Raw genomic sequence first — 14,636 nt, forward strand, 5'->3', positions numbered from 1 at the left:
AATTAAACAGTGCTAAGTAGTTAAATACGCGCAATGTATTTTTATGTCATAAATAATGTATTTATTTAATGTTAATTTAGTATTAATTATAGTATGTATATTGTTTTATCCACAAATATGAATAATTGTAGTTAATTTACCAATAAAACATAATTTATACGGCCACAAATAAAATATTAAATGCTTCTAAAGGCTGTTTGGTTATTTCTACATGGAAACGAAGTCATTTCAAATTATAAAAACATTAACTGAACACCTTATTGCCGCCTGCAGTCACCGCTCGCCGCTCAGCTATCCGCTGTCGTTAATACCACGGCCTTACGTTTTATGACACTGAGTCGCGTCAGGGGAGTGACACGGTTCGGTGCGCTTGCGTTCAGTCGAGTTTTGGAATATTACTGCAAATTTTTTGTTGTTTGTTAATTTGTTGGTTATTGTTGTTTGTTAATTTGTTGGTTATGGTGTCGACTTTTATTGCCCTAGTCGCCAAATGATGTTACTAGTGAAATTTTAACCGACACCACACGGTAAAAATAAGTTTAACAATAATTACTTAATTAAAAATCGAATAAAAACGGTATTTCTAATACATAACTTATATTTTTTGCTATTCAATTAAAGAACTAACAAAATCCTAACTCAATTAATTAGTGCAAATATTTTAAGGTTTGCGATTCCTGCTCGGCCTTGCATCGCAAGGTGCCCGGTACCACTGTATTGCAGCAATAACTAGAAATGCTTACTTTGGGGAACATTAGCAACTGTCGTTTTTGATAATTACATTTTAGTGGTGAGGGGTGGTACTTAAATGACCGCTATTGAAATTCTAAATGGTTTAAACTTATAGGCGCGAAGATTTGATTTCCCTAAGAAAATTTTAATTTCGCGTCTTTTTCTGCTATCAAATTGGGTGTGTGTCAGTATAATAGCCCTATATAATTGGCCTATTATTGTATTAAATTTAACGCGCACGCAAAGACGGAAAGCCTGCAATTACGTAAAATTTACTTTCTTATTTACAGCACTCTTGCCCAGATTAAAGCTGATAATTAGTTCGAATCTAGTCTCCCATATTTTTTACGTTCACTGGTACATATGTTTTGACCGAGTAAATAGTAAATATACTAAATACTTTTTTAAATATTCGCGCTCGGGGCGATGGAAGTATCATCGTTCCGTCGCCCCGCTCCATGCAACGACCAATCGCGTTAGCTCGCTGGCTCGTGCGCGGCAACTTTAAAGCAACGATAACGTTTTTGATGGTTTTTTGTGTTACGAATCATATTTCAAGCCGATTTTAACAGTATTCGACGAAAGAGAACTCATAATAAAAATCCCATATGATATTGATCTATTGCCATTTTTAACCAGGCAATTAATGCACAACCCCATAAAACCTACCATACGGTATTATTTAGTGTACGATTAAATTGCAACGCTTGTACTTATTATAATTTGGAAATAATGAGAGAAAAAATAGCCTATTACCATTTTTGAGGACGGAAATATACTGAATTTAATAATAACCGTAGGTTACTTACTTTAAATGTAGGATACAGAATTATTTTTTTTGTGATTCATGCTTAATGTCATAAAGCAAATATTTCTCTATGAGTATAAATTTAAAAAATGTTATTAATATTTTTTACAAACTTTCTGTGATTTTTTATATTTTTAAATTTTTTTTTAAATACCTAAATGTAATATATTTATTTGGATTATGTGTCGACGTAATCACTAGATTTATTATCTGTCCCATACACCGAAAATTTCAGCTATTACTAATTATTTCCATTCCGCCATACTAGCCGAGCGTACCTTTCTTGGCCTATATGATCACAGGAGGTGGTGGTGTTCCTGGATGGACCCTTCGGTGGAATCATCGACCTTCTGTACTTGGTACCGATCTCGTCCTGTAACTTTCGTGACTCGGTACGGACCTAGGTATTTAGGCTTCAACTTCATTCCAACTCCAAATTGGGTTCTTTTTATTGCAACCAGATCACCTTCCTTATACTTGGTACTTTCCTTCCTTTTCCTGTTAAACGTACGCCTGTTCTCTTCTTGTACCTTTAGTATTTGTTCTTTCGCCTTCCTTCTGTTCTCTTCTCTAGCTATAACATAGCAGTCTCTGTTTTCTTGTTCTAGTAACTCATAAATCTCCATGTCTTCTTTAAGCTTCATTTTAGCGCCTATAAGTAGCTCGAATGGTGACGTATTTATACTGCGCTGGTAGGTACTATTTATACATCTTTGTACTTGACTGACATGTCGATACCACTGTGTCGGATTTTCTATGCATAGTTTGGTCAGTATTGAGGTCAGCGTCTTATGAATAATCTCGCATTGACCGTTTGACCTGGGAACCCCTGTGGTTATCTTTATATGCTCTATGCCTTCTTCCGTGCAGTACTCTTCAAACTCTTTGCTTGTAAAAGCAGTACCTCGGTCAGTTATTATTCTTGCTGGATTTCCAAAACATTGCTGGTGAATCCTCAACTTGTCAATAGTCTCTCGGCTTGTAGTGCTTTTTACTGGAAACAACCATACAAATTTGGTGAAAGCGTCCACAATAGTCAGTATGTGGTTGTATAGCTTTTTAGTCTCCGTAATGGGTCCTATGTGGTCAGCGTGCAGTGTAAAAAGGGGTATCTCATCTTTCTCAATGCTGTGTAGGAAACCTTCTTGTTTACCACTTTTCTTGTCAGCGAGTAGACAAGGGACACATGACACAATGTGTTTTTCAATCTTGTTTTCTAAGTTTTCAATATAGTAATCCTTACTTATTAATTCCATCATCTTCTTTTTAGAGAAATGACCTTGATCATGAGCCCTCTTGATTATCTCTCTTTCCATCTCAGCCGGGACAATGAGACGTCTGTCCTCTCCTTTATAGAGCAACCCTTGGTCCAAATAGTAGTCTTTGAAAGGCACACTTTTCTGTAGCAATTCCATAATAGCTTTCAAGCCTTCATCGTTCCCTTGAGCCACCCTCAACTGCTCATGAATGGGGCCACTCTTCAAAAATGCCACATATGGATTTCTGCTCAGGGCATCAACATGTTGCATTCTACTGCCTTCTCTATGTTCTATTTCAAAGTCATATTCTTGGAGGATTAAAATCCATCTTGCCACTTGAGTTGACATAACTAAATCTTTTTTGTTCAGGGTCATCTGAAACGCCTTACAATCAGTTACAATCTTGAAATGCGTACCATAGAGGTAACACCTGAACTTCTTCACTCCTTCTATTATAGCTAGCGCCTCCAGCTGATAGCTACTATAATTACTTTCTGCCGGCGTTGTTTTTCTACTCATGTAGTATACTGGGTGTAACTGTGCGTCTACACCTTTCTGTAATAAAATGGCTGATATGGCCACTTTGGAGGCATCCGTGTGCATCTCTGAACTCAGCTTGGGGTTGAACAGCCGTAGCACTGGTTGGCTGGTTAACCTTTTCTTTAATTCTTCAAATGCAGCTCTACACTCTACATTAAACTCAAATGTACTGTCTTTTCTTAACAGATCTGTCAGCGGCTTGGCAATCATTGCAAAATCTTGTATGTACTTCCTAAAATAGGATGTGAGGCCTATGAAGCTTTGTAGTTGTTTGGTATTGGTAGGCTCCGGGAATCTAGCGACCGCGTCCGTCTTTTCAGGTGAAGGCCGCACCTGCCCGTCTTGGATCACATGTCCAAGGTACTCCACTTGTCGTTGGACAAGCTGTGACTTTTTCCAATTAATCTCGAGGCCATATTGCGAAGCCACCTCCAATACTTCACCCAGTCGAACCACAGCATCATCCTCAGTCTCTGCGGGAATAATTAAGTCGTCAATAAAGATCAATACTACACCTCTAGCAATGAGGTCTCTACAGATTGCAGTGATGAATCTAGTAAACACTTTAGGACACAGGGAGAGACCAAAAGGTGCCCTAAGAAACTCGTACTGTCCTGTCATTGTGACAAATGAAGTGAACTTAACCGATTCCTCGTCTACAGGTAAATGAAAATATCCATTTTTCAGATCCAGTGTGCTGAAAACTCTTGCATCCACCAATTTGTCTATATGATCTTCAATTACTGGCATAGGATATTCATCCTTCACAATCTTCTGATTAAGTCGTCTGTAATCAATGCATACCCTAATGCTACCGTCTTTTTTCTTTACAAGAACCAAAGGACTAGCATACTCTGAGTAGCTTACCCTTACCACGCCGTCTTCAAGCCACTTAGTCACTTGTCGGTCAACCTCCTCTTGTTCCGCTGGAGCCAGTCTTCGGGGTCGTTGTGCAACAGGGATGTCATCTTTTAGCACAATTTTCAACTTGACAGGCGCTTCCTTCGTCTTACGCGGTACGTATGACTCCACCAGGTCGTTCACCCGTTTTTCGATGTCTGCACTAGAACCTGTAACAAGAGAATCACACACCCTTATCTCGCATACCCACCTATCAAGCGGTATTAACCATACATTGTTAGACTCCATAACAAGTCTGACACGCAACAAGAAATCTTCACCGAGAATCATACTGTACGGCACGGTACGGTTAGGAACTATACGAAACTTAACGTCCTTATACCGCAACTCGTCTATTTCAATATCCAAACAAATTTGTCCATAACAATCCACCTGGTTCTCGCCTAAACCCGTTAAGAAATCGTCACTTTTGTCAAACTCTGGCGCACCTAAATTGTTGTAGCACTCGATTGTCATCAAACTTACTTCGCACCCAGAGTCAACCAACGCTATAACATCTTTTCCCAACACATGAACTCGTTTCACAGGCTTCTTTTTCGGTTTAATCGTCCGCTGTGTTTTGTTTACCTCGCCGGCCATGACAGCTAGTAGACAATGCTTCGCCGCCATTGCGCTCGATTCGCCAATCACGTCTTCGCTACTAGGGATGTGACCATCACTCGTCGAACCGTAAAAAGCACGTTTCGTTGCGACACTAGCGCCATTCGTCCCGGTCGGCCATTTCTTCCCAGTGCTGCCACCTTCACCACTCGATGCTGATTTCACGTCACTCTTTGAAGTACTTGCAGTTGAAGATGATACAGCCGTTTTGCATTGAGATGCAATATGCCCAAAATCGTCGCATCTGAAGCATTTCAGGCCCTTCTCCTTGTGGGGACAGTCTGCTGATGAATGATTCTTTTCTCCACAGCTGTAGCAACGTACGAATCGCCCGTGCGTCTTCTCATTTTTCTCAGTTTGCTTCGAACGACTTGAATCTCGGCTTGAACTCGAACTCGCCATGTTTGATTTCAATTGTTCATAAATCTTTAGCTTCTCTTTTAGGTCACTGTATGTCGTAACGCCGTATAACATTATCTTATTTACTTCTTGATCCTTGATTCCTTCTACTATGTATTTAATGGCTACATAGTCTGGCATTTTCCCTCGTTTACCCAACTCTTTCATGGTAAATAAGTACTCTAAACACGATTCACTTGATTTTTTATGTCTGGAACTCATAAGCTCGTGTATAGCCTTCGCGTCGATGTTATCAGGGAACTCCTTGAGGATAGCGGCTTTAAACTCGTCCCACGTCTTAAAAATGCGCTCTGCCCGGTACCACAATAACGCCGTTCCTGTTAACGACCGCCTCGCCATCAACAGCTGTTGCAACGGAGTCCACCCACAGAGCTCGGAGCTGTCCTCGACGTCTTGAACCCATCTGGTCGCAGGATACGTCTTATCTTGACCAGTGAACTTGGGGATCAGCCCTTCCGTGAGATGCAACATCGTCATGCCATCTCGCGATGTTTCAGCATTTGCGTCGTTGTAGTCTTGCTGTCTGCCGTTGCGTTTGTTTGGAGACATGTTTACGCCTTGCCTTCACGTAGTTCGACGTCGTAATTCGTCTTGAAATTTTCGAACCACGCGGTCACAACGGCAAATCTCGGTACGTCTTTTTCGTTTGTCACTCCCACATCTGACACCACTGTAGGAAGTGGATGCGAAACCAAAACTCACTTTTTACTGAACTTTATATATTTAAAAGAAGTATTTAAAGAAATATCAAAATTTAACATAGCGGCACGTCTTGTGTGTTAGCTTTCCCAAACATATCCCAATGGCGGACGGCCTGCCCCTTATAACTAAAACGACTTAACTCACTCATGCTATCCCTTTCATACTTGTTGACATGATCTTCATTCTGTCTCACTCATTCACAAAACGTTCCATTTCACTCAATCCTACATGCATATGAAAAAAAGCACCCTTTAATACTAAGTCACGAACACACGTTTACGAAAAATACTGATGGAAAACGCACACATACGTACTCTGCACGCTGGCCCTCAGTTATTACTATCAACTATTCGCGAGCGCATCTGGCCAACTAAAGGTAGAATACATATTTAATTACACAAACGGGTCTACCGCGATATAATTTATTATATGTGTACAAAACGCGAGAGTTTAAAGTGTTATAAAGGTAGAATGTTAGCTTCAAAAATTGTAAATAAATGCGTTCCGTGTTTTAGAGCAAATCCAAAGACTACTAACCCTATAATGGGAGACTTACCCCCCTCGAGGGTTAACCCATCCCCCCCCTTTGCTATCACGGGTATCGATTATGGAGGACCTTATAACATTAGAGATAGGACAGGACGTGGTTACAAGGTCTATAAGTGCTATATTGCAGTATTTATTTGTTTTGCAACAAAGGCAATTCATCTCGAATTAATTACAGGGCTCGAGTCAGCCAACTTCCTGGCGGCACTGCGACGGTTCATCGCCAGGAGAGGTAAACCGAAGGAGTTGGTGAGTGACAATTCAACAACTTTTCATGGGGCTAGTAACGAACTGAAAGATTTGCAAAAGTAGGAGTTAGAGGATCGGCACTGAATTTACTTAAGTCCTACTTAAATGGTAGAATACAAAGGGTCGATGTGAATGGACAGCGATCACCTGGGTCATTGGTCTCTATGGGTGTACCACAGGGGTCAATATTGGGGCCTTTCCTGTTCCTTATCTACATAAATGACTTGCCATTCCTTGTTAAGACCCACCATGATATAGTATTGTTTGCAGACGACACCTCACTTATTTTCAAAGTCAAACGACAGCAACAAGCTTACAATGATGTAAACAATGCCATTTCAAAAGTAGTAAATTGGTTCAATGTTAATAATTTATTGTTAAATGAGAAAAAGACTAAATGTATTAAATTTGTCACTAGTAGTAACGTAAGGCATGTGCAAACAAGTGTCATTGTGAAGGATGAGGAATTGGAATTAGTTGATAGTACAGTTTTTCTTGGTATAACTTTAGATTCTAAACTCCAGTGGGGTCCCCATATTGCTACTCTTTCGAATAGACTGAGCTCTGCAGCTTTTGCAGTGAGCAAAATCCGTCAGTTAACTGACGTGAAAACAGCTCGATTAGTATATTTTAGTTACTTCCATAGCATTATGGCATATGGTATTTTACTGTGGGGCGGTGCTTCAGAGATAAATACCATTTTTGTTCTGCAGAAGAGGGCTATTCGAGCAATATACAAAATGAACCATAGAGACTCACTTAGAGATAAATTTAAGGAAATTGACATAATGACAGTGCACTGTCAATACATTTATGAGAATATTCTGTATGTACATAAAAATATTGTAAATTTTAGGAAAAATTGTGAAATTCATAATATTAATACTAGAAATAAACATAAGCTCGCAGTGCCCTTCACTCGGCTCCATAAAATTAAAAAATCATTCATGGGTAATTGTGTAAGATTTTATAATAAACTTCCAAACCATATTACTGAATTATCTATTAATAAATTTAAGAATTATGTAAAGCGTAAACTTATTTCTAAAGCTTATTATACCACACAAGACTACATGAATGATATTACAACGTGGGATTAATTGTTATTCGAAATGATTATTTATTTATTAGGTATATTTGATTATTGATGAGGAAATGGATATTCCGATGTAATACTATCTACTTCTTTTGTTACTTATGCTTTTTTTTTGACATTTAGATTTTATTCTAGAAATTCTAGACTAGTATTTTTTTATACAATCTTTTTAATGTTTGACGATCCTTTTGTGAAATTCTTAGTGTTAAATTTGATATGTATAATAATCCAATTTTATTATGGAATAATATTAACATCAATAAATTGCTCTGATAATTAGATTAAGATTAATTACGATTCATAAGAGCTTGTTGCTAGGCCTACATGAATAAAGTATATTTTTGATTTTGATTTTGATTTTTATTTTGATTTTATCTACAGGACAGCTCGAGCGAACTAGCATCTCATTGCGCAGACGAGGGCATAAAATGGAGTTTTATTCCTGTCTATACACCTCATATGGGGTCACTATGGGAATCTAGTATAAAACTTACCAAATATCATTTAAAAAGAGTGTTAGGGTTATCTCTGTTAACTTATGAACAATTTGTAACTATCCTAAATCAGGTAGAATCGATAGTCAATTCTAGGCCATTGTGTCCCTTACCTACTTCAAATCCTGACTATCCTGTCCTCACGCCAGCTCACTTTTTAATTGGAAAAGCACCAAATTCACTTCCTGATGAAGATTATAACAATGTACCAAAAAACCGATTAACTCACTATCAACTTTTGCAACAAATCACCCAGGACTTCTGGCGGCGCTGGTCACGTGACTACATCGGAACGCTGCAAGAGCGCACGAAGTGGAGGAGCGCGCGCGGCCCAAGCCTCGCACTCGGCACCGTCGTCCTGGTGCGAGAAGAGCGCCTGCCACCCTGCCGGTGGAGGCTGGGCAAGATCGTCGCGACGCAGCCGGGCCGGGATGGCATCACCAGGGTAGCCATCATCCGAACCGCCAGAGGAGACATCCAACGCGCATTCAATAACATTTGTCCTTTACCTACTTCGGGCCAAGTTATATAAGTAGTTAATACCTACGAACCTAATGTTATCGTTTAAATAATTATAATTAAGTAATAAGTATGATTAAGTACCTATACCTTACTTACCTAGTATATAATTACATAATAAGAATACCTACTCCCTATTTAAAATAAAAAACATGTCCTAATGTTGTTTAATTTATAAGAATGGGCACAGCTCTAATTTAAATATAAGTAATTACCTAACTATAGCTCATAACAAAAAACTCTGCCCATCCTTACTAATAGGTAAATATATATATATATAAGGCCTATTCTTGAAATACCTAATGTTACTCATAAAACATTAACTATTTCAAGGGGTGGCAAAATGTTAAGACCTATCTTAACAGGGAATAGATAAATAGGTATTAGCCAATATAATACCTACTTGCCTACGCCATCTAGGTTAGAGCTCTCAAACTTCTTAGATAGAGTCGCACACTGACAGTTGAGGCGAACGCACGTGCGTATACGAGGCTGCTACTCTATTGATGCCCCGCTGCGTGCGGGGCTGCGTGAGGCAGCGCCAGGTCTATGTGCATCGCGTGTGCCGCGTATTGTTGCGGTTCTGTGCGAGATTTTTGTTAAAAGTGTAAGATGGAGGTCGATAAGGATTGTAAAGCGGGCGATAAGCCACCTATGAAAAGAATTGAGGCAAACAATGCACCTATAAGTGCCAAAAATGGACAAGACGTAGTGCAGTGCTACTATTGTGAGATTTCATCTGAAGAATCAAACTTTTATGACTGGATTGGCGATCAATCTATGTGTAAAAACCACAAATGTGTATGTGGACAAGTTAGTGCTGTGAAAATATTTATTCATAGCGAATTGGAAAGAACCTCGGACGGCTCCGTAGTATTGAAAACTAGGTATGTGCACTACCTAACCAATATAAATAAGCTTAAACAAGGCAAGGGTCCTCTGTGTGAGTGCTCAGGACCATTATTTGTGCAAGTAATTCCACAAAATGAATTCATTATTCGCGAGAGAATAACATGTACCTATTGTAAAAAACTGAGCCGCGTCGAATTCAGATGCGACAGCATAAAACCTATGGCGAAAAATCTAGTCGAGGGACCATGGACATCATCAGCTAGAGTGAAAAATGCAAAACAGAAATTATCTGAAGAAAATCTGAAAAAATATAATGATTCTAGAGGTATTACTAAGATGGTAACCATGGAAACCAATATGACAACAAAGGATGCTATACTGCCTAGCAATAGGATTGCGCACAAAAACAAAACGCAATCAAAGACTTATAAAAATACTGGATTGAGCACTACACCGAAGGCTAATTTAGAAACGAGTAACCCTTTCTCTATACTGCCGTTGACGGAAGATGAACACGATTACGAATTAGATGATACTATCTCAGTCTTGAGTGATAATGGAGCGGTCAAGCGACGCCGTGTTCGAAAACCTCGTATGTTACCTCTGGCTAGTCCTGTAACTAACCTACCTAAAGATGACCCGTGGAGTAACAATGTGCCTACCGCAGCTCCACCGAAAATGACTGAGCCTGTTCAGACTACTGACAAGGAAAAAAGCACGAAACGTTACCCTCCCTTTGTGTGTGAATATGAAGACTGGATCACTGATAAGAATGAGTGGAAGTCAGCGAATGAAATGGCTCGAAGTACCAACTGTGAAATACGAGCAGACCCAAGGAGTAAGAAAATTACGTATTTTCCGAAAAACAGAGAAGCATATCAGGCGATAGACTCTAAGCTGCAGGAAAACCCAATTAAATATAATTATTACTCGCACGGCTGCAAGGACGATCGCCGCCCAGCAAAGAAACTTGTAGCCAAGGGCATCCATGCAGATGGCTATACAGAGGATGAAATCAAAGCAGATCTTCTTACAAGATACGGCCTTAAATTAGAAAGAGTAATTGTTATGAAAAATTCGACTTTAATTCTCATTTTTCCCGGGGAGACTGACATGAGGGTGGCTCGAGACATAAAGTATATCTTATGTCAACGGGCAACATTAGAAAAATATAAAGTTCGAGATACAGCGGTAACTCAGTGCAAAAGATGCTGGCAATTTGGCCATGTACAATCTCACTGCCGTAGACCTCAACAACCAGAGTCTATAGAACAACAAGAAAATGGAGAAGTTTGGCATATTTGCTATAACTGTCACGAAATCGGGCATACAGCTAGACAAGCAAAATGCCCATTGTTTCAGCTAGAAGTCCAAAAACAAAAGGACAGGCGTCAGGCATTCGCTAAAAATATCCAACAGACGAAACAGCAACCACGTAAACGTGATTATGTTAACAATTCTACGGTTAAAAAGAATGGTGCTAGTTACGTAGCAGTCACAGCAGGAATAACAAACAACCCTGATACCATGAGTAAATCTGGCAAAAGGGAAGAAAGTAAAGTCAATACTTCATCTGATTTACTCTCCAAAGCTAAAGATCTCATGAAGAGTTTACAAGCAAAGGGATATCCCGCAGAAACGGTTCTTGATTTTGTGTTGGAACTCATTAATGGATAACTTGCCCAACGTGCTTCGAAAAAGAAAACAGTGCTTGAGAATTGTGCACTGTAATATTCAAGGCCTTCGAAACAAATATATTGAACTTAAACAGTTGGCGCTAAAACATAAACCGGATATTATAATATTAAATGAGTGTAAAATTGACTTCACTAAAAGCAAATATAATATACTGGGTTTCAATAAGATCTATGATGCCAGGGCAGCTCATCTTGTTACGGCTATGTATATAAAACGAGGTCTTCGCTGGAATCTTACTGCGGTAATCCCAGGAGTGGAAGACGTAGACAGGTGTATAGAGGGTGTGGCCATTAGGTTGGAAACATTAAATGGCGGTATAATTATACGTGGTCTGTATAATCCACATCTACGCTTTAATCAAATCCGAGCAGATTGGGAAGCATTACTGGAAGATAACACTACTTCAATTAATGTTGGAGATTTTAATTTAAGGATGCAGGAACTTGGACATACTCAAACACAGGGGGCTGGCAACTTAATACGACATGCTATTAACAATAGAGAGGCAAAGCTAGTCCATACCAACTTACCATCGCGTCCATGTTACCGAGGAGACGGAATACTCGATGTTGCACTAGTTACACAGGATGCTATGGAATTAACTTATCGAACTAAACAGCTTGATTCTATCTCATCGGATCATTATCCATGGCAATTAGAGGTAGACATAGAAACGTCCGAACATATCCAACTTAGACGAACCATGCGGAATATCACTGAATCTAAAGAGTCCCGAATAAAATTTCAAAGCATTATTGAAGCTAATCTGCCGCTTCCAGAACCAAGTACTGATGCTGAAGCTGACTCATATGTCAATAAAATGGAAGAAATACTGACTGGGGCATTAGATGAAATGGCACCTCTGCGAGAGACAAAGCGGAGAGAAGAACTACCGATGAACATCCAGTATATGATTAATATGATACTACATCGCAACCGCAGTAAACTAAAAGCAAAAAATGCACCGCCAGGACATGTTTTACGTCGTATATACACTACTGCTAAAAACATTCTGAAAAGAGCACTACAAGAATATCGAGAGCTTCAATGGAATACCTTCATTGAAAGCCCCGTTGATAACTTCTCTAAAATGTGGAAAATTCAACGTTCACTTAAAGCTAAGCCACAGCGTCTTCCAGACCTGCCAGGAATGTTGACAGAAGAAGATACAGTTAACACGTTGGTCGATACAGCAGTTGTTAAGGAAGCGAATATAGATAATGATCACAAAAACTCTGAAATATTTACACCTTACCAACCACTACCGCGTACTGACGTGGAGGAGGTAGTACGAGCTCTTCGCCTCTTCAAAAACAAGAAAGCGCCAGGTCCTGATCAATTAAGGGCAGATGCATTGAAACTTGCTGGTCCAGCGTACCATAACGGCTTGGCATGCATTATAAACTATACTTTACACACGGGCTATTATCCAAAGAGATGGAAGCTAGGTGACTGTATTTTTCTGCATAAACCGGGCAAGTCCCATACCGAGGCTGCTTCGTATCGTCCGATTACGTTACTAAGTATCATGGGTAAACTCTGCGAGAGGATCATGTACAGGCGAATTCTGTCTGAAGTTAATCGACTAGAACTCATTCCAGAATATCAACATGGTTTCACAAAAAATAAAGGAACGGGTACCCAAATCTTACGGACTGGCAAAGTCATTACCGACGCTCTGGCTCAGGGAAACAGCGTAGCCATGGTCTCGACTGATCTTAGTAAAGCGTTTGATTCGATTAATCACGCGGGGCTAAGTAAGAAACTGTTTGAAGCTGGAATGGCAAATAATGTAATAAAATTAATTGAGAATTACCTTTCAGGCTGAGAAGTGCGTGGTAAACTTCGCACGTTGTACGGAAGAACAATACCAGTTCCGCATGGGGTTCCACAAGGCTCCATTCTGGGACCAATCTTATTTAATCTATATGTGAGCGATATACCTAAGAATAATATAGCTGGCTTAACGTTATCACAGTATGCTGATGATTTATGTATTCTCAATGAAGCTTGTCGTCCAGATACAGCATCGCGACGTGCAGCATGTCAGTAAAACGGACTGCGCCATGTTTACTAACAAACGAAAATACAGTCGTACCATACGCCTCCAACATGAGAACTTGCCAATCAAATCGAGTATTAAATATCTTGGGAGTACACCTTGACCAAAGATTAGTCATGAAAGAACATGTAAAAAATACAGTTAAAAAGGTTAAACAGGTTCGCGGTATGCTGGCGCCAATTATAGGATGGTATAGTAAGGTCTCGCTGGAGACAAAAATAAAAGTAATAAAAGCGACTCTGTTACCAATAATAGATTATGGCATAGTTCAACTCTATCCTAGGGTGAGTAAATCTAGGTTGACTGAATTAGAGAGACAATACCGCATGGCATTGAAAACAGCTGCTAATTTTCCGCGTAACACGAGTTCAGAAATCATTTGGGAGATGCTTGATGAAGACCCATGGTACATACGGGCTAGAGACCTCCATAAAGACATGCTCCGTAAGTTAAAGGATCAGCAAATTCCGGGTCTTACGCAACCCGGGGACAGATATAATAAGCCGAACCACCATAATCCTATGTTGCCTGGTCTGCGTACTGGTGAAATTGACTATGTGTGTAGACACGAAAGAGGAAAACCACTCTCCAAGCGAATGGCCCCACCTCGTATCCCTGTCATTTAAATGTATACATAGCTTTCGCGTGAGCCAGTTCATGTCTGAACTGAGCCCCATTTACTTTACATTAGATCTTTTTGATACCTAAGACATATATGTAAAATAATACTGCTTGCACTTGGTGGGCCATAATTCTGTAACTTGAATTATATAAAATAAAGTTCTATTCTATTCTATTCTATTCTTCTTAGATATTAGACATAAATCACCAGTAGACAGCACCACAGTTCCATAATATGTAAATAAGGTGACATCTACCGAAACTCTTATGTACTAGCATAATTACTCAACAACTTAGTTTAGGTATGTCAGTATATGTAATAGTTCATAACTAATCAGTAGTGTGGCGCTGTACGTAGCTATATAAGGACCGACTTAGATTTATATAAAATCACTTTTTCCAATCAGCCTTCTGCTCAACATTAAACCTAATGTAGTATATTCCCTGCTTTTATTTGGCCGCCTTTACCTCCACGCTGGACATGTTTTGTTTCCATACGCAATAATAGGTGGCCCCT

General features: G+C 39.5%; 1 long non-coding RNA gene across 1 annotated transcript; it reads left to right on the top strand.

Annotated features, from left to right (window-relative positions):
* Positions 1-6,264: 6,264 nt before the first annotated feature.
* LOC134805839 (uncharacterized) lies at positions 6,265-8,925 on the top strand. Its single transcript, XR_010146406.1, has 3 exons — positions 6,265-6,358; positions 6,449-6,777; positions 8,624-8,925. It is a non-coding gene; the product is annotated as an uncharacterized LOC134805839 (long non-coding RNA).
* The last annotated feature ends 5,711 nt before the right edge of the window (positions 8,926-14,636 follow it).

Source organism: Cydia splendana, unplaced genomic scaffold (assembly GCF_910591565.1).
Source record: "Cydia splendana unplaced genomic scaffold, ilCydSple1.2 scaffold_69_ctg1, whole genome shotgun sequence".
NCBI lineage: Eukaryota > Metazoa > Arthropoda > Insecta > Lepidoptera > Tortricidae > Cydia > Cydia splendana.